General features: G+C 38.5%; 1 long non-coding RNA gene across 1 annotated transcript; it reads left to right on the top strand.

The window, feature by feature from the left end:
• Nucleotides 1-10976: 10976 nt before the first annotated feature.
• On the top strand, nt 10977-14433 carry LOC127968610 (uncharacterized). Its single transcript, XR_008156028.1, has 2 exons — nt 10977-11457; nt 14217-14433. It is a non-coding gene; the product is annotated as an uncharacterized LOC127968610 (long non-coding RNA).
• Nucleotides 14434-19446: the final 5013 nt, after the last annotated feature.

Genomic DNA, 19446 nt, shown 5'->3' with positions numbered 1-19446 from the left:
CAAACTACTAACATTTTGCATTTTTGAATTATGCCTTATGTGTGTCCAAAAATGGAGTATTTTCTGTTTCAGCTGTTTGATCACGCTGGTGTCTCGTGCACACATTCACTGGAAACAGCAGTCGTTCACCAGACATTCAAGCCGCTTTTCCACTGTCTCCGTCGAACGACAAGCGACAGACTGGAAGTCATTCATTTCCAATAGAAAGTAATGCGGGATAGTGATGGGTCGTTCGCGAATGAGCCGGCTCTTGTAGGTGAACGACGGGAGCTGGCTCGCATTTCTGAAGAGCCGACTCTATTAAAAAAATATATATAGCCTATAGAAATAAAATAATTATGTAATAATTAAATAATGGATGCATTTTATTTTATTTAAAATAATTGACTTATTCAAAGAACAAAACAAATATATATTTAGACTGTCTGATCAGCCTCATATTCTGTTCCTGTCAATCATACACGAGGTTTCAACCAATTATACGGCATGAGGGAGGGGCCAAGCCATCACACACACAGTGTCAAACTCGGAGGAGAGGAGAGGAAAAACACAACAGCTTTTGAAAACAAAACAAAAGCAGGAAAATTAGTCGGAAGCACAGCAGCATTTGGAATCATTTTAATGATCATCAGCCCCTCGAAAGTAAGGCAGCTTGCATTTCTGAATGCAAATCTCTCATAAAATAAAAATATGATCAGCATTGTGTGTGTGTGTGTTCATGCTAGTTATACAAAACATAACTAGTGAGATAGTTCATGCTGACTATATATAACTTGCCAAAAAAGAGGGACCAGTTTAATCCTTTCAGTTATTTATTTTTCTTTAATATGGGTTCTATTATGTTGTTCAGATTTAGATTGTATTTGTTTTGTAATGTTGTTGTTTCTATACATTCAAAAGTTGTAATTTAAATGCAAATGTTTAATAGTATAATTTTTTCATAACAAATCAATAAATTTTTAAAGAAATTGTGAGAAATTGTGAGTATGATTTAATTGAATTATTTAATTAGAATCGTTTTCACACCATTCATAGTCAAAACATTGTTGTTTTTAAAGAGCCATTTGTGAGCCAAAAGAGCCAGCTCTATTCAGTGAGCTGAGTCAAACGAGCCGGCTCACGAAAAAGAGCCGAAATGCCCATCACTAATGCGGGAGCTGCGTGGAGTTCCGATCACATGCGTATGCGGAAATTTCGGATCCGATTTGAGCCTCTGATACGTTAAAATATTTGAACTTCTGTGACTAGACCGTATGCGAACGCCCGACCGGATGTGATGTTTCTAATCAAAACTATCAGTGCGAGGTCAGAATTACCAATATTTTGTTAACATTAACATTATACTTTAAACACTATTTCTGTAAAATGGTGGTTTATAATAATTATGGCAGAAATAATTATTTAATAATTATTAAACCATTATTACGTTGATTAGCCCCATAAAACCTACTGTTTTTATTTTGGGGGTCACCTGATTTGTGACGATGCATTCATACCTTAACTATGTTCATTAAAATTATTAATTTTACCATGGTGAATAGGCCAAGGTAACGGTTGCTGCACGACCAGTTTAAAGTTCTGCGCGACTGCCGCTAGAGGGAGAAATGCGACAATCATTACCGAATGTCGTGTGCTTCAGCGTTAGCAGTGATCCACTTACTCCACATATTGTTAATTATGATGTGTTTTCCATCGATACTGAAACGCGTGAACTACAAAGCCTATTTTACCTCACGAATAATCCTTAAACTTCAAATGGGCAACATCACGAATATGGAAACGAATTTCTCCAGAGTGAGAAAATAAGCCCAACCTTACCTTATGCTTAGCTTTAAATTATTATTATTATTTGTTTGCTTATAGCTAAGCCTATATTATTATATACTGCAATTATATTTATCCATTAGAATTTTATATTTTTAATTCTTGTTTTGTTCTGATATATTTGTTAAATTTAAAGGATTTGTTGTAAAGTGAAGGGAATAAAATATATCCTGTTTGTACATGATAACATTATTAGGCCAGCCGTTATTATTTCTAAATGTAATAAAATGCAATTTATACATGAATTATATAATATCAAAAAAAACAAAAAAACATGCAGCAAACGAAAATAGGTGATTAATACATTAAAATTAAACCTATACACGATTAAGATATCTTTTTTTTCTCTCACAAACTTAATTTATTTTTTATCGTGTTTAAAAATAAATAAAGAAAGAAAACATGCAGCAAATTAAAAAAGGATTAATCTGTTAAAATGTGTTACTCTGGGTTAACAGTAATAATAAGTATTACTTCAGAGCAGAGCCTGCATGGGCCTAATCTATAGGCAATTTTTTTTGTTTTGTTTTTTTCCATTGCATCTGAAAATGACTTCATTCATCGCATTCACTTCACGCGCTCTGGCGCAGATCCCCCTCTCGCGTTGCTCAGCTGCACTGAAAAAAATGTTATGTTGAATTTACTTAATTTTATTACGTCAAGAGGTTGCATGTATAAATTTATAGGGCATGTTGAGGCGCCCACCAGGGCGGAGCAGAGGATCACCACAGCCATGTGGTCAAGGCCAGAGCCCTCCAGGGCGGAGCGGAAGACCACCATGGCCTTGTGGTCAAAGTCAGAGCCCTCCAGGGCAGAGCGGAAGACCACCACGGCCTTGTGGTCAAAGCCAGAGCCCTCCAGGGCGGAGCGGAAGACCACCACAGCCTTGTGGTCAAGGCCAGAGCCCTGTCACCGCCAGAGTCCACGTGGTCACCGCCAGAGTCCCCCAGGGCGGAGCGGACGACCACCACGTCCTCGTGGTCAACGTCAAAGTCCCCCAGGGCGGAGCAGATGACCAACACGCCCCTGTGGTTGAGACAGGAGTCCCCCAGAACGGAGCAGCAGACCACCCAGTGACTTGGCTTGGTTCTGGAGGGTAATCGGTGACTGGCCCTGGCTCTGGAGGGTCATCGGTGACTGGAACTGGCTCTGGAAGGTCCACAAACACCTGACTCGACTCTGGAGGGTCCACTGGCACCCAACTCGACTCTGGAGGGTCCGCTGGAACCCGACTCGACTCTGGAGGGTCCGCCGGAACCCGACTCGACTCCTGAGAGTCCACTGGAACCCGACTCGACTCCGGAGAGTCCACCGGTACCTGCCTCGACTCCGGAGAGTCCATTGGATCATGACTCGACTCCGAAGAGTTCACCGGAACCTGACTCGACTCCGGAGAGTCCACCGGAACCTGACTCGACTCCGGAGAGTCCACCGGAACCTGACTCGACTCCGGAGAGTCCACCGGAACCTGACTCGACTCTGGAGAGTCCACCGGAACCTGACTCGACTCCGGAGAGTCCACCGGAACCTGACTCGACTCCGGAGAGTCCACCGGAACCTGACCCGACTCCGGAGAGTCCACCGGAACCTGACCCGACTCCGGAGAGTCCACGGGAATCTGACTAGACTCTGGACTGTCTGTGAAGACCTGAGGTGCCCTGGCTTCGGGCACTGTCTCTGGAACGGTCTCGGGCACTGCCTCGGTCAAGGCATCGGGAGCGACCTCGGACACTGCATTGGGAATGCCCTCAGGCACCCCCTCGGTAACGGCCTCGGGAGCGGTCTCGGGCACCACATCGACATCGGGCACCGCCTCGGCCTCCGGAACAGCATCGGTCACCGCCTCGGCCTCCAGAACAGCATCGGGCAACGCATCGGGAACGACCTCGGGCACCGCCTTGGCATCGGGCACCACCTCGACCTCCAGAACAGCATTGGGTACCGCCTCGGCATCGGGCACCGCATCGGGAATGACCTCGGGCACCGCCTCGGCATCGGGCACCACCTCGGCCTCCGGAACAGCAACGGGTACCACTTCGGGCACCGCCTCGGGGACGGCAGCGGTCCGCTCGGAAACGTCCTCCTGGACGGCAGCGGCCTGCTTGGGAACGTCCTCCTGAACGGCAGCGGCCCACTCGGGAATGTCCCCCTGGACGGCAGGGGCCCGCTCGAGAACGTCCTCCTGGACAGCAGTGGTCCGCTCGGGAACGTCCTCCTGGACAGCAGCAGCCCGCTCGGGAACGCTCTCCAGGTTTTGAGGAACAGTAGACGCCCGTCTCCTCGTCCTTCGTCCTTTATGACGGCGAGTCGGTGGTGCTGGGTTGGTGGCCATTTTGTGCTGTGGCTCTAAGCTGGCGGCCATCTTGAGCTGTGGCACTGGGCTGGTGGCCATCTTGAGCTGTGGCGTTGGGCTGGCGACCAACTTGTGCTGTGGCGCTGGGCTGGCGGTCATCTTGTGCTGTGGCGGTGGGTTGACGGCCATCTTGTGCTGAGGCGCTGGCTCAGCAGCCATCTTGTGCTGTGGCGCTGGGTTGGCGGCCATCCTGTGCTGAGGCGCTGGCTCAGCAGCCATGACGTGAACAGTCTTGGGAACTTCTACGATCCTTGATAGATAGAAGGGCACCGCAGCGGCGCTGGGTCGGCGGCCATCTTGTGCTGTGCTTCCTCTCGCCCACCTCGTCCTTGACGACCTCCCCTGGTCCCGCGAAACACAACCAGGCAGGTCCCCTCAAAGCGACCGCCTCTCTCCCGCTCGATGGCTGGGCAAGAAGCGCGAATCGGCATACCGCTGGATCTCGTTGCGGACGGAGTCCTTCTGTTACGTATGGCGACACAGAAAACAAGGAGAGATCCAAGTGCAGGTAAGCAGTTTATTAATAAGGGTAATCCAAACGGGTAGTCAAGCAAAGCAGGGTCAAAACCAGAATATCCAAACAAAACATTAACAGGACACTGTTTTATGGTGTCTTCTTTATCTATACACCTTTTACCTATTTCTTTATTATTCTCAGGTAGGTAAGGAAAGTCGACCCTGGACAAAACTATAAGCATTTCAAAAATACTTACATCTTGCTCAGTAGACTTCCCTGTGGTCAGTTCTTGCTTACGGCTCTTAAATTACTACTCTTGCAGACCATAACTTGTCAATAATAAAATACAAGTTTTATTAAAATTAACAAAAGTTATATCAAAGTACAATAGTAAAGTTACAAAATCAAGGTATAATCAGCTGGTATCAGGCGTCGAGGGATACTGTGCTTGTTCAGTATCCGTCGGTCGAGTCTCTCTCTCAGTCTTTTATACACAGACGTCGAACGCTGGTTCTTCTGATGTCATCACCTGGAGTGCTGCCAACTCCTCTGCCGAGGCTTTCAGTTGTTTATGTCGCATTGCTTTAGCCCTTTTCCTCTTTAACAGTCGGTGAAATACACCTTAAATACTATATTGTCCATTTATCATAAAAACTATTTCTAATACATAAGTGTTTCTACTCTAAATCAGTCACTACATACATTTCATGCAAGTAAGCAGTTTTCTTAATGTAAGTGAAATTACACAATACATTTTCCATATAGCATTAATCACAGGGTAACATCTTTGTACTTAAGCAAAAGCATTATTACTACTTAGGTTACAGTACATCTGTTTATAGCAAATTAAGCATTAATCAAGACAGTATAATTGCAAAATCATCATCTCCATTAACACCCACTGCTTTGCAATTTTGCTGGCTGATTTCATCCTAACATCTTCAAGCTAAAGTACTGTTCATCATGTTTTTTAAACTTGTTATATTTTGCAAGAATCATATACACAGTGCTATCATGCATCAGTAAGCTGGTATGAAACACATCCATATAGTTTTCAACCCAAACTCGAGCATTCTTTCTTTCCCCTTGCACTCTTTTTTTTTTTCTAATTTCCAGATACAGTAGTATCAGGTGACCAAATCTTTGTGCTCTGCTTGACAGTGCTAAGATAGTGTCCAAATCTTGCTCTCAACAATCGTCCGTTCGTAATTTCATGTACACAAGCCTCAATCTGACGCCCCCAGGGGTCCTCACTCAGAAACGCACGGCTCTTCCCCTCTCTCTGAAATCCTCTTCAGAAGCCAAGAGAGGGGATCTGGCATTCCAGGCATACCTTCTGGTGTGCGAGCCGCTTGTTTGATTCTTAGCACCTTGGGGCGTTAAGGCGGGCTGAGTCAGAGTTAAATCCTCCTTCTCCAGGAATTCCATAAATTTCTCTGCCTATAATAAAAAGCAGTTCATCAATTTTGACCACTTTTACAACTTCAGCTGTACATTTATTATGCAAGCAGTGCACAAGAATCTAATCCCCAGATCTCCAATCTGTACCAGTCTTTAAGTTTAAAAAGATTGTAAGTTAATTTTTATTGTTTTCCAAAATGTATATCTGCACTCCAGTCATCAATTCATAAGATTCAACATTATATTCTGCATCATCATAGTCATTAATCCACATAATGAATGTATTCTTGTAGAAACATTCCTAGCATAAATCCCCCATTACAAAGTTCACTCTTAAATCAGTCAGAAATTGACGGCATCTCATACAATTATCTTGCCCAATAACAATCCAGTAATTAAATTTTCTTGTCAATAATTCTCCACTTGGGGCTCTCCTTAATTCCTATTTGAGCCTTAAAAGAATTTTTTTTTTCTTTTTTAATCAAATTTTGGTCCTTTGTATTTGTTCTTAATTTACTCATTTACCTATCATATTAGGTTTCCATAATAAATCATGCATACATTTTCAGAACCAATAACCCACTTAAATGAAGTTCAAAAATAATAAATATAGAAAATAAAAACTTAAAAACATATGTATGTAACCCCCCTTTTTTATTTTAATTTATATTATTATTTTTATAATATCATATTCACTGTAATACAAAGACAGTTGTTTACCAGAATTTCCAAAAGGTTGTCACCGTTTCCTAACAAAATAGCAATGCTGGTAGAATCATTCTTAGAGTTATCCTTGGTATATCACTCAACTGTTCACCCTTCGTGGCACTCTGTTGAAATGCCATGTATTTCAGAAGTAAAGTCTCAGACCTTATGCACCAAAGGAGTGCTACGTTCGGTCAAGGTCTTTCGATGAATCCCTCTTTCAATGAGCACTTGTTTGTCCTCTTTATCTCTACTCCTACTAAGCCCAACCACCTGCAAGATAATATTAACGACTGTAGAATAACAGATTTTTAATAAACTTCTTATCAGTCCTCCAAGGCCCTTTAGTTCTCACAAAATCAAAATCCCAATGAAAGCTCCTACTAGTAAAATAACATACAGTATCAATTATCCATTGTCTGTATCCTGCATGTAATTTCATATATTGTGGTATAACTACTGTCCAATACAATGGGTACGGAGTCATACATTTCCCTGTATCTTCTTCAGCATAATTCTCTCTATTATCCATTTATGTGGGCTTATACGACATGAATCCTTAAGCCAACATCCAATTAATTCCTTAATTAATATCCAATCTTCTAAAATAACTATCTAAAGGCATATTTAAATAAGCCTTGTCTTCCTGTAAAGTAATAAACAGTCCATAAGCTTCTGTCAATGGTCAAAACCTTTTTGACATCTAGCATGCCACTAATATTAATTTACATTTTGTGATTAGGTGCTGATATAGTCATAACATTATGGTATTCTGGGATTTCCTTAGAAATAGAACAAAATAATCTGCTATCCTTTACCTGAAATCTCATCCAAACTACAGGAAAAGGATAGTAAGTGCTTAGCCCGGTATTTTTATATTTAATATTTTTATTTTTATCTTTTATACTCATCCCATCATGAGATTCTCTGTTTTTCATCTAAATTTTTGGGCTTTAATGCTTTTCACAGTAATGCTCTAATATTAGTTCCTGTATCACCAAATAAATAAATAATAAATAATACAAATGAATTGTATTATCATTTGATCCCTTTCAGTTCCATTTTCATTAAGCACATTTTCCCACAAGAGTTCTCAATCCTTTTGAATATACACTAATTCATTCAGTAGTTTCACCTAACCAATATTAATGTATAATAATATATTAATATATTAATATTAACCTATGTCAATATATAAACCAATATATCCATGCAAATGGATCCCATAATTTTTTGTAGTTTCACACATTGTATATTTATTGTCATTATAATATTTTTCACAGTTTCTTTGGAATGCACTTTTAGGATCATACAACCCATATTTTACACATTGGGAACCTCTATCTTTTTATTTAGTTGCAGTAATCTGGGTTTCTTTATTTGGCTTAACACTGTCCTCAGTGTTGCTCGTGTAACACCCTAATGTCTCTCTAGGTCCAATATAGAGTATATGCTGCAGGCGGTGCCAAATCCAAATTCTCTTTATCCGTGTAATGTTACATGGGCTTGACCTTATTCTACATTTCACTAATGTATCTTTCCCCACTGTATATATATATATATATATATATTTTTTTTTATTATTATTATTTCCTCACATTGGCTACATTCTTCCAATGTTTTTAGCTCACATGATCCTGAAAAAAAAAATTACACTATAGTAAAGTGGGAAACTTCTTTAACAGTAATCTCCTCAACCACAATCAATTTTGTAGTGAAATCAATTATTGGCCAAATTCCAGTTAAAATCACAACCCCTGTTATACTAATAATACCGTCAAACAAGGTTGTGGTATACAGGCTTGTCGCCAGCGTTGTATTTTCCTGGCCCATTTCTCTCTCTCGTCTAAGTCTTGTAATTTCATCATTCCTGAGAGAAAAATAAAAATAATAACACAATAATTCAAACCACCCCCCTTCCGAACCTTTTGTCAATTTACTCACTACTTAATCGTGTGCCAATTCAATGTCAACTGCACATGCTAGAATTTGTGGTTCAGAAGTGGTGGTCATGTTTAAAACAACTTTTAACATTAGTTTAATTCAGACAAGACTGCTGTAACCCCTCCATAATTGGCTTCTTGCCCGGAGATAATACAGCAGCTTGCTGGCTGTTCTGTCTCCATAATGCAATAGGACACAGAACTCTGCTTCTTTGCACTATTAGTTGAAATTAGTTAAAATGGCAACGCACATTGCTATTTGAGTCATCAGATTCTCCTCGTCTCAAAAAATCAATTCTAGGTGCCATTATTCACTCACCTATATTACTTTATAATAGTGTTTTGGCAACGGTGCCTACAGACCAGATAATTCCAGTTCCCTTATCTGGCCGGCATGCTTTGACCTTCACGTCAAAGCAAGTTTTCAAGCACTCCAGCTCCGTTCCCAGACCTTTGGGGTCAACGGGAGCCATTTACTTTGAATGTCATCCATATTTCTTTTAATACGGTATGACCATAGATAATCAACGCCTGATCCCAGCTGTTGTTGATAAGTCATGTTATCAACTTGCAATCTTGAACCTTCAATTTTGCCTTTACTAGAGAAATCAACAAAGGTCTTGTTACAAGACCAAACTTTATGTCTGCCATGTACCAGCAATTTATGGTATTTAATGTCATCAAGACATCCATCACATTTAATCCACTTATTACCTGTCCACAGACAATCACAAACGGTTTGACTTTCTCCAAGCCGCTGTGTCATTATCACTTCAAGTTTAGGGAAACTAATTCTACATTCTTGGCAGAGAACACACAAGGCTGCCTTTATTCCTCCAGGAGTTTTGTAATATTGATCTCTCTGTATTTTAGGCATAGTTTGGGGTTTACTATTTTTTAATTCCTCCCTGGATTTGGGCTTACTTACCGCTGGCCCTTCCCACCAAATGTATTCTGCAAAACTACCGCAAATAGCACACACACCCCCAGAATATGCTATATCACACGTCAATTTAACAGATTTATGCAATCTACCTGACTGTCTGGCTTTTTCGTGCTCAATATCCTTCGCTATATAATTAGCATCACTTCTTGTCATTAGATTAGTTTCAATTCTAATCACCCCTCTCTGATTATTGATCTCTACCAATTTTACGAGCTCATCCTTATCTCGTTGATAATCTTCCTGTTTGAATTCAATTTCCTTGTGCTTGGTTTTTAACCAAGACCAAATTCCTCTTACTCCAGAGGCCATTATCTTCTAATTCCACCGTGTGTTTATCAACTATTTTAATTATTTTATCCTTCTTAGTAATTAAATCTTTAAACGGTTTATTTTTATGTTTATTGTCTAACCTGATCCAGACGTGATCTCCTACTCGGCAAAAGTCTTCTGGCTGGTCTTTTGACGTTTGATCTCTGTAAGATTAATATAAAACATTAAATCTTCCATATATTCATCCCATCTATCATGATTACAATTGGCCCGTTTCCAGCTTTTTAGAATCCCTATATGTCTCTCAGCTATTGCCTTTGACTCTGGGCAATATCTTATAGCTTTAATTAAACTTATATGTTTTTCAGTTACAAAGTCTTCAAACTGTTTTCCTATAAAATCTGTGCCGTTGTCACACCTAATTATTTTCTGGCCGGCCCCAAGCTACCAGTAATTTATTGACATCTTTAATAATTGCATTTGCTTTTGTCTCTTTTAAAGGCTTTCCCAAAATTCGTCCCGTAAAGCCATCTACTACCATCAATAGATATTTATTACCATCTTTAGACCTCGGGATCAAAGGTCCAGCGATGTCCAAAGATTATTCCTGGTTAACTCTGTCTGGTATAAAACCTCCAAAATCACTTCGTATTGTTTTATTATAGCCTTTATGCATGCACTGTTCACAATTTAATCTTACGTTTCTCTATTTCTGTCTCAAGTTAGAAATATGTATTTTATAATCTGTCAAAACTTTGCAAACTAAATTTACACTTGGGTGCATAATTTGGTCATGTATTTTCTGTATTACGTTTCTTTCTGTTTATTTAATCACTACTATTCGTCTCATGCACGCTAATTTATCAACTTCATTATTTCCTTTGTCTGCCTAGGAATATCCTGGCTGATGTATCACTGTAACATCAAAATCACTTATTATTTTTTGTATCTCTTGCCAAAATGTTGCGTGTTCAATTTGCTTACCTTTTGACTTGGTGTAACCGTTGTCATTCCAGATTTGCAAATTGTCAGTAATTCCTGTTGCAACTGCAATCCGTCACTATTATGGCCTGTAAATATCCAAGTTTTTCAGTGTTTTCAAAGCCTGGAACACTGCCATGAGCTCTGCGTACTGTCCTGTGCCTTGCACTACTCCCTCATTTGAAGCTATGACCTTGTTGCTCTGTTTCAGAATCAAAAGCCCAGTGAGCTTCCTCGTCAGTGGCCGTTTTTGAGCCATCTGTGAAAACAACTGTATTTTTATAAAGCTCTAATTTCTTTTTCTGTCATTTTTTAAGTTCTTTTTGTCTGATTTTCATATCTGGATCTAGAAGCATACTTTCCCATCTCTGCCATCAGCTATTAAGCGCACGGTCATCCTTTACATTGTTTTGGAGAGATGAGCTAATACTGCTGTTTTCATGTTAACAAATATTATTTGGCCCCTTGCCAGGCCTTTCAACTCGGAAATATCGTTTTCTAAGTGCTGCCAGCTGCTTCTTCACACCAGTAAATTTAAGTTCTTGGATCTCCCAGCTTCCAGTCATAATTTTACCAGGTATGTTACTTTTCTTTTCTCTTACTATTAATTGGTAACCTGTTTCGTCTGTTTCCAAGTCAGCCTCTAAATTTTTCTCATCATTTCTTCCTTCCAGCTGTCCTGAGTTTAATATAGCTGTTTTAATTTCTATCAACGATTCTTCAGTTTTTTTGTCCATTTCAATTGTCCACCTTTGATAATCTCATAAATAAGTTTAGACATCTGCTAAAGCCAGGGATTAAGTCTCTAACATAACGTATGTAACCCCATTGTTTGCTGGCTCTGTCTAACTGTTTTTGGGGTCTCAAGTTGATTTACTCTGACTTTCATTGACTAAGTAACCCCTCTGTTACATGCTGAAACCCAAAATCCCCAAAATTCGACTATATCAGTCATTAATTGTCTCTTTTTTTATATTTATTTTCAAATCTGCCTCCGCAAGTCGTTTCAACAATTCTGTTACAAGGTTTATTTCTCCATTTGACACAATTAATATGTTGTCTATATAAAGTTCAATGTCTAAATCTTTCAGAATTTCACACCTTACCAATTGAAAAGTTATAGGCGAGTTTTAATAACCCATCAACAAACGTCGGTAAACATAATGTTTGTTGTTTACAGTAAAAGCAGTTTTTTCCTGACTTTCTTCGGCTAGAGTAATCGAGTAGAATCCATTGGCCAAAACAATTTTCTAATAAAACCGTCCATCTCGTATTTTTTCAACTGTATCTCATGCGTTAATTACATAACGTTTATCCAGTCTTGTTAAACGATTCAAAGTCTCAAAGTTTGTAAGAAATCTATATGTCCCGTTCGGTTTCACAGCTAACTGGATTGGCCAGTTAGTAATAGCTCCTTTAACTTGTTTTATAATTCCCTGTTCTTCAAGCTCTTTTATGGTTAAAGTTAGTTCAGCCATTCCGTTTTTATTCATTGGGTATTTCCTTTGTGGTTTATGAATTCCACTCTCAATAACATGTGCAAACGTATCATTTACTTTGCCGCAGTCATTTTTGCTCCGTACATATGAAGTTTTACATAGCTCTGACATTAACTGGTCCTTAGCCCATTGTGAACCTTTAATTTCATTTCAGATTCTTCTTAATTCTTGCTCATAATTAACCGGCTTTAATCTTAAAACCTTTTTCAGATCTTTTGCTGCTAATAAATTTTCAGAACTTCTAATCATAGTAATTCGCCTGTTTTTTTCCATTTTAACTTGTCCGTCATTTGTTTGTACCTGTATCGTACTATTTATCTCTAAAAGCTCAGTTGAGACAGACATTCATGCATGTGTCAATCAAATAGTACTCTGTTCCATGAATATTAACATATACATTTTCATTTTCTTCTTTAACTTTTGGGTCACACAGTCTCTGTTTCAACTGGCCAGCTAACCTTCATTCTGTATCAGAGTTGACTCGCTTTATGTCTTAGTTTTACATGTTTCCTCGTCATTCAATTTAGAGCGTTTTTCCATCTTTTGATTTACCTTAGTCCTCCTAATCTTTTTTCCGTTTTGATTTTTATTCTTAAGGTCTTCAATTATATTAGTTCGTTCTGCGGGGGTCATATTTTCCCATTTTTCACTTCTGTGAAGTTTTCTCCCTCCCTGTGCATACAGGTTTCCTTTTTTTTCTGTCTGAGACGTCTGTCTATTTCCAGTGAACTGGTTAACCTTCCTTGTTTCACCGTAATATCCTGCTTCATATTTATTTATGTATTTTATTATTATTATTATTTATTTTTAAATCTTTCTGGCCTTTGGAATTTATTGTTATTATAATTATTTTTAAACTGTAACCCTTAAGCTTGTTTAGTTTGCGATGTAAATTTCCTCATGGTTTTAACGTTTTGTACCAAGATCATACTCAGCTAGTTTTTCTTCTGTTTTTCTCTAGTCGCATTATTCAGCAGGGTAACTAAATTACGCCTACATGCCTCAGCAACGGAACTTTGTCAGCATTAGGGATCTCCTGTTCTATAGAAAGCCAAATTTCTAATAAAGTTATATGCTCTTTTCCGGGCATTAATGAGGGTTTTTGTCCATTCTTTAATTTTATCGTCTATACCTGTCAAATTCCTCAACTTATCCAAACCCTATGAGGATAAGCTATGGGTTGACCTGTACTGGTCTGCACTAACCCCGTAGCAGCATCTCGGCTCAGCTGCACATTCTCAGCCGCTTTCATTAGGCTATATGTTCTGTATATTCACTCTGGTCTTCGTGCGACTTCTTATTTCCTACCTGTTTTCTAACTGCTTCTGTTAATTGTAATTCCAGCAATTTCGCATGTACACTATTCTGGTTTTCTTCAGTTTCTTGTGGAGTTACTGTACAACTTCAATTGTCTGTAAGAAGTTGTAAATCTAGGAGTTGCTCGCCGATCCTGACTGTTTGTCCTTGCTTTGCGACCTGACCATCACTATCCTAATTAATTCTGTCCTTCAGTCCTATTACTTCCGCCCATTTTAATATTTCTATTACTTTTTCCAGATTTTTTATTTCTGATTGAACTAGGCTTTTTCCAGTTCTTTAACTATTTTTCTATTAATTAGTTTGTCACTTTGTTATTCCATCTGGCCTCTTCTTTTATTCCGCAGTCTAGATTCTTTGTAAATATATTCTGTTTCTCTACTTTCACTTCTCTTCAAAATTATCTTCAAAATATAGTGAAGAATCTGACCTGTCTGAGTCGTATACAACTCCGACACCTCGGATTCATCTTCAGACTCTGCCTGACGCTGTTGCTGTTGTTTTTTTCTGTCCCCTGCAGGACCATTCCCGACGGCTGAGAGAATCCTGGCTGGTTGTTGTCCTCCCTTTTCTCAATAATTTTTCCAAGTTCATCCTGATTTATGTTAGTCAATAATACATTTATGGTCAATTGACCTTCCTGTGACATATCTGTAATTCCCAATAGTATGCCTTCTAATACTGAATTAACCGGGTGTTTAAATTGTCCTGTTTCCATTAAAGTCATATGTATTTAATTTCTTGTCTGTGTAGTGTTTCTTTTATTACTGCTGTTGTTGTTAATATCCTGGCCTCTAACCAGGAACGTTCTGCACTACAGAATTCATCTCTGTAATCAGTCATTACTGTATATGCTACATAATTCCGCTGCGGACGGCCAGAGGTTATTCTCACTGTCGCTGTGTGTTGCGTTCCGAGCTATAGGCTCTCATACTTACAATCTCCTGTAATGCCTGTTTACCTAATTCATTGAAAATTGACCCAGCTATTCCAGAGCCAGTTAATATTTGTTTATTTCCATTTAGTATTACAACGCCCTCTTCAATTCTTTCGATTAAACTGTCTCTAATAAGTAGTCTTATTCTGCCTATTTGTAGCTCGTATCATTCTGGTATTAGGGTGTTTCTATGAGCAATGATAATAACACTATTTTGTTCCTCATCTTCAATTATTGGTATCGTCAATCGGATTTCTTCCGCTTGTTCGAAATTGTTAATACCGATTTGGTATCTTTTAACTCTTAACATGTCTGTCAAGTGTCCTTTTTCTCTTTTTAACGCGTTACCGCACATGTCATAAAGTTCTATTATGCCTTCATCTTTTTTGCTAATAGTTTTGATTATATTTTTTTCCTCTGGAGTTTTGCACTGCAATTGTATTGTACAGCTTTCATTTTTTGCTAGTTCTTGCATCCATCGCAATACTGCTAGACCCACTACACTTTCTGTGAAGTTTCCTAACTGCAGCCCCTCCTTGGTGGGAAGCCAAAGTAGTAATTCTCCTGGGTCCATTACCTGGACGGATGTCTCTGCCTGTAAGGCTAGTTTCTGCCATCCTAATACATGAGAATCGCCTCATGTATATTCTTGAATAAAGATATTGCTGGATTTTTCTTTAGCTTTTGCTGCCATAGCTTAGCCTCTTTAATATGACTCTACTTAGCAGTTTCTTTCGCCTTGTTATAGGCCTGTTACTGTTATCTTCACTCTTTATTTCTTATGTGCACATTTAACCCTTTCTGGGCTGCCCTTTCTGGGCTATTTAACAGTAAGCTTCTACCCTTTCTGGGCTGTATTCATAACAGTAAGCTTCTACCCTTTCTGGGCTGTATTCATAACAGTAAGCTTCTACCCTTTCTGGGCTGTATTCATAACAGTAAGCTTCTACCCTTTCTGGGCTATTTAACATTAAGCTTCTACCCTTTCTGGGCTATTTAACAGTAAGCTTCTACCCTTTCTGGGCTGTATTCATAACAGTAAGCTTCTACCCTTTCTGGGCTATTTAACAGTAAGCTTCTACCCTTTCTGGGCTGTATTCATAACAGTAAGCTTCTACCCTTTCTGGGCTATTTAACAGTAAGCTTCTACCCTTTCTGGGCTATTTAACAGTAAGCTTCTACCCTTTCTGGGCTGTATTCATAACAGTAAGCTTTTACCCTTTCTGGGCTGTATTCGCAAATACTGGTCCACCCTTTCTGGGTGTTTCGTCTATTTCCACCCTTTCTGGGCTTTTTCACTGCTTAGTCGTCTTTTATGTAGTAATTTATAATAGTAAACTACGCTTACTCTATTAGCCAAGCGCTCAATTGTCTAATTCTGGCCAGTAATTAGACAATTAAAGCACGTTGGGCGCCATGTTTTATGGTGTCTTCTTTATCTATACACCTTTTACCTATTTCTTTATTATTCTCAGGTAGGTAAGGAAAGTCGACCCTGGACAAAACTATAAGCATTTCAAAAATACTTACATCTTGCTCAGTAGACTTCCCTGTGGTCAGTTCTTGCTTACGGCTCTTAAATTACTACTCTTGCAGACCATAACTTGTCAATAATAAAATACAAGTTTTATTAAAATTAACAAAAGTTATATCAAAGTACAATAGTAAAGTTACAAAATCAAGGTATAATCAGCTGGTATCAGGCGTCGAGGGATACTGTGCTTGTTCAGTATCCGTCGGTCGAGTCTCTCTCTCAGTCTTTTATACACAGACGTCGAACGCTGGTTCTTCTGATGTCATCACCTGGAGTGCTGCCAACTCCTCTGCCGAGGCTTTCAGTTGTTTATGTCGCATTGCTTTAGCCCTTTTCCTCTTTAACAGTCGGTGAAATACACCTTAAATACTATATTGTCCATTTATCATAAAAACTATTTCTAATACATAAGTGTTTCTACTCTAAATCAGTCACTACATACATTTCATGCAAGTAAGCAGTTTTCTTAATGTAAGTGAAATTACACAATACATTTTCCATATAGCATTAATCACAGGGTAACATCTTTGTACTTAAGCAAAAGCATTATTACTACTTAGGTTACAGTACATCTGTTTATAGCAAATTAAGCATTAATCAAGACAGTATAATTGCAAAATCATCATCTCCATTAACAACACGAACACAGGGCAAGGCAAAGCAAGACAAGGGCAAGAGTATGACGGACATGTATAACGCTAAGATATTAAACAAGGACTCCGTAACAAGGACAGAAACAACCCAGGTATTTAAAGACATGTACGAACGATGAAAGTGGAAACATCTGAAAACAATGAACAGTGACGATAAGGGGAAGTGAGACCTCTAGTGGACACCCAGTGATACACAGACCAGACGCACTGTGACAATATGCAAATGTGATCCTGAAGCCAACGAGTGAAATGTCCGCTCAGCTGTGAACTCATCACAAGCCTTTCCTGCCCAACTGAGGCCCGCAGCTCTCCTTTAATTATTCCCAACTTTGAGAAGCTCCGCTCGCCGGAGTCACTGGCCACCATCATGCACAGATAGATGCGCTTACCAATTCCGACATTTGAAAATGTCTGAGAAAGATTCAACGATGCCAAAAGCTCGTACAAGCTCTGCTGATTCGTTCAGTCACCAGTTGCTGAGTTAAACGGTTTAACAAGTAATTTATTTATTTTCAGTAAATTATCAAAATATTTAAAAAGGTTTGCTGCATGGTTAAAATAAGTTACGTATATGTATGTATATAATTAAAAAATATACATAATGCAGTCACAAAATGTTTAAAAACATTAGGTTATAATAAACACTAGGCTATTTTTATAATCATTTGTCATCCAAATACATCCCAAATACGGAAACATTTTATTTTGTGAGAGACCCAACACTGGTTTCAGTTTTGTTTTAGCCTAAATTAATTAGTTTTGGTTTTTCGTTAATATTGCTATAGCTTCTTATATTTTAAATTCTTGTTCTTTTTTAAATACTGTTAATTGAAATGATTTGTTGTGGAGTGAGGGGAACTAAAATGGCCTAGAAGAGCTTCTCAAATTTCCCAGAAGCTGAACAGTTTTCATTTGCTATATTAACCTCAAAATAATTATTAGAATGAAATTTGGAGTCCAACTTTCGGACGCATATACAGCATTACTTATTATACAGTAGTCTAACTATTATTCTAAATTCTTTGCACTATGACGTTTCTGACTAGGGATGTTAATTTCAGTTATTTTTCCTAACCGACGCTCCTTAACCAATTATTAACTGTTTACAGACAAGATTATTTTAAGTAATGATAATTGAAAGTACTAACACTATATAATAAATAACATTTTAGCATCCAGATATGTCGGGAACATGGAAACATTTGGATTTGTGCCAAATGTGGTATCAGCTTCACCTTAGATTACCGTATTTTTCGGACTATAAATCGCACCTGAGTATAAGTCACATCAGTCCAAAAATACGTCATGATGAGGAAAAAAACATATATAATATATAACATAACATATATATATAACATATATCGCATTTATTTAGAACCAAGAGAAAACATTACCGTCTACAGCCGTGAGAGGGCGCTCTATGCTGCTCAGTGTAGGATATAGGTGCACTGAGCACAGTGAGCAGCATAGAGCGCCCTCTCGCGGCTGTAGACGGTAATGTTTTCTCTTGGTTCATTTCTCTCAGTTCATGTCAAATTAATTTTGATAAATAAGTCGCACCTGACTATAAATTGCAGGACCAGCCAAACTATGAAAAAGTGCGACTTATAGTCCAGAAAATACGGTAATCTGGTTTTGGATTAACGTTTTCATAGCCTAAACTTTAGAGGATTTGTTTTGGAGAGAAACTAATAACATTAGTAACATAGTTAAACATTTTGCTTTAGACTACGGGCATTTGAGCCTTCATTATTTCGGAAAGTAATAGGGCTTTTAACATGCGATGTGAGCCCCAACTTAACTTTTTTTTTTTTTTTTACAATGCAGCAAACATTTTTAAATATCTTAAAAATACTTTGATGTCTTTAGAGTGTTGATAGATTTTTTATTTTTTAAGTAGCTTACATTTTGCCAAAATCTAGAGAAGATGATGCTGTATTGGCTGTGACTAAGCGTTAGATCTATTTTTTTTATTTTCGTTTTGAGTAAGGAAAACGCTATTCTTTATTATTATTATATTATTAGGGGCCAAGCCCAAAGGGCTGTAGCCCCTATTGTATCTGTATGTTTTATTATTATTATTCTTCTTCTCCAATGGGGGTCTATGGCAGCCCTATGAAGGGAACATGGGAAAATGCTGAAATTTGGCACACCTGTAGACATGGCCATTATTAGTGATCTGACCAAATTTGGGGTCTCTAGGCCCAACTCTATAGCGCCACCAGCAGTCCAAAAATTCAAAATTCAAATGTTAATAACTCTTGAACCACTAATTCTATGAAAATAAAACTTAAAACTAAGTAAAAACTAAACTACTTATCTTAAAACTAAGTACATCTATTTTGTCTCTTCATGGAGATTCCATTCCATACCTTACATTAAGACTCCGCCCATTACAGTAGCGGCCATTTTGAAAAGTACAGTATTCCGTCTAAACGCTACTCCTCCTTCAAAATTGATCCAATTCTTCTGAAATTTGGCTCAGATGATCTTTGGACTGAGCCGCATAAAAATGACTGAATAGATTTTTGATATTCATCTTTGTTCAAAAGTTATTAAATTGTGATCTTAATGAAGTTGACCTAAAATCGGTTGAGATGCTGTATCTCAACCAAACTTTGATCAA

The sequence above is a fragment of the Carassius gibelio genome, chromosome A4 (assembly GCF_023724105.1).
Source record: "Carassius gibelio isolate Cgi1373 ecotype wild population from Czech Republic chromosome A4, carGib1.2-hapl.c, whole genome shotgun sequence".
Lineage (NCBI taxonomy): Eukaryota > Metazoa > Chordata > Actinopteri > Cypriniformes > Cyprinidae > Carassius > Carassius gibelio.
Note: the sequence above shows the minus strand (reverse complement) of the source record. Positions and strands in the feature narration are given on the sequence as shown.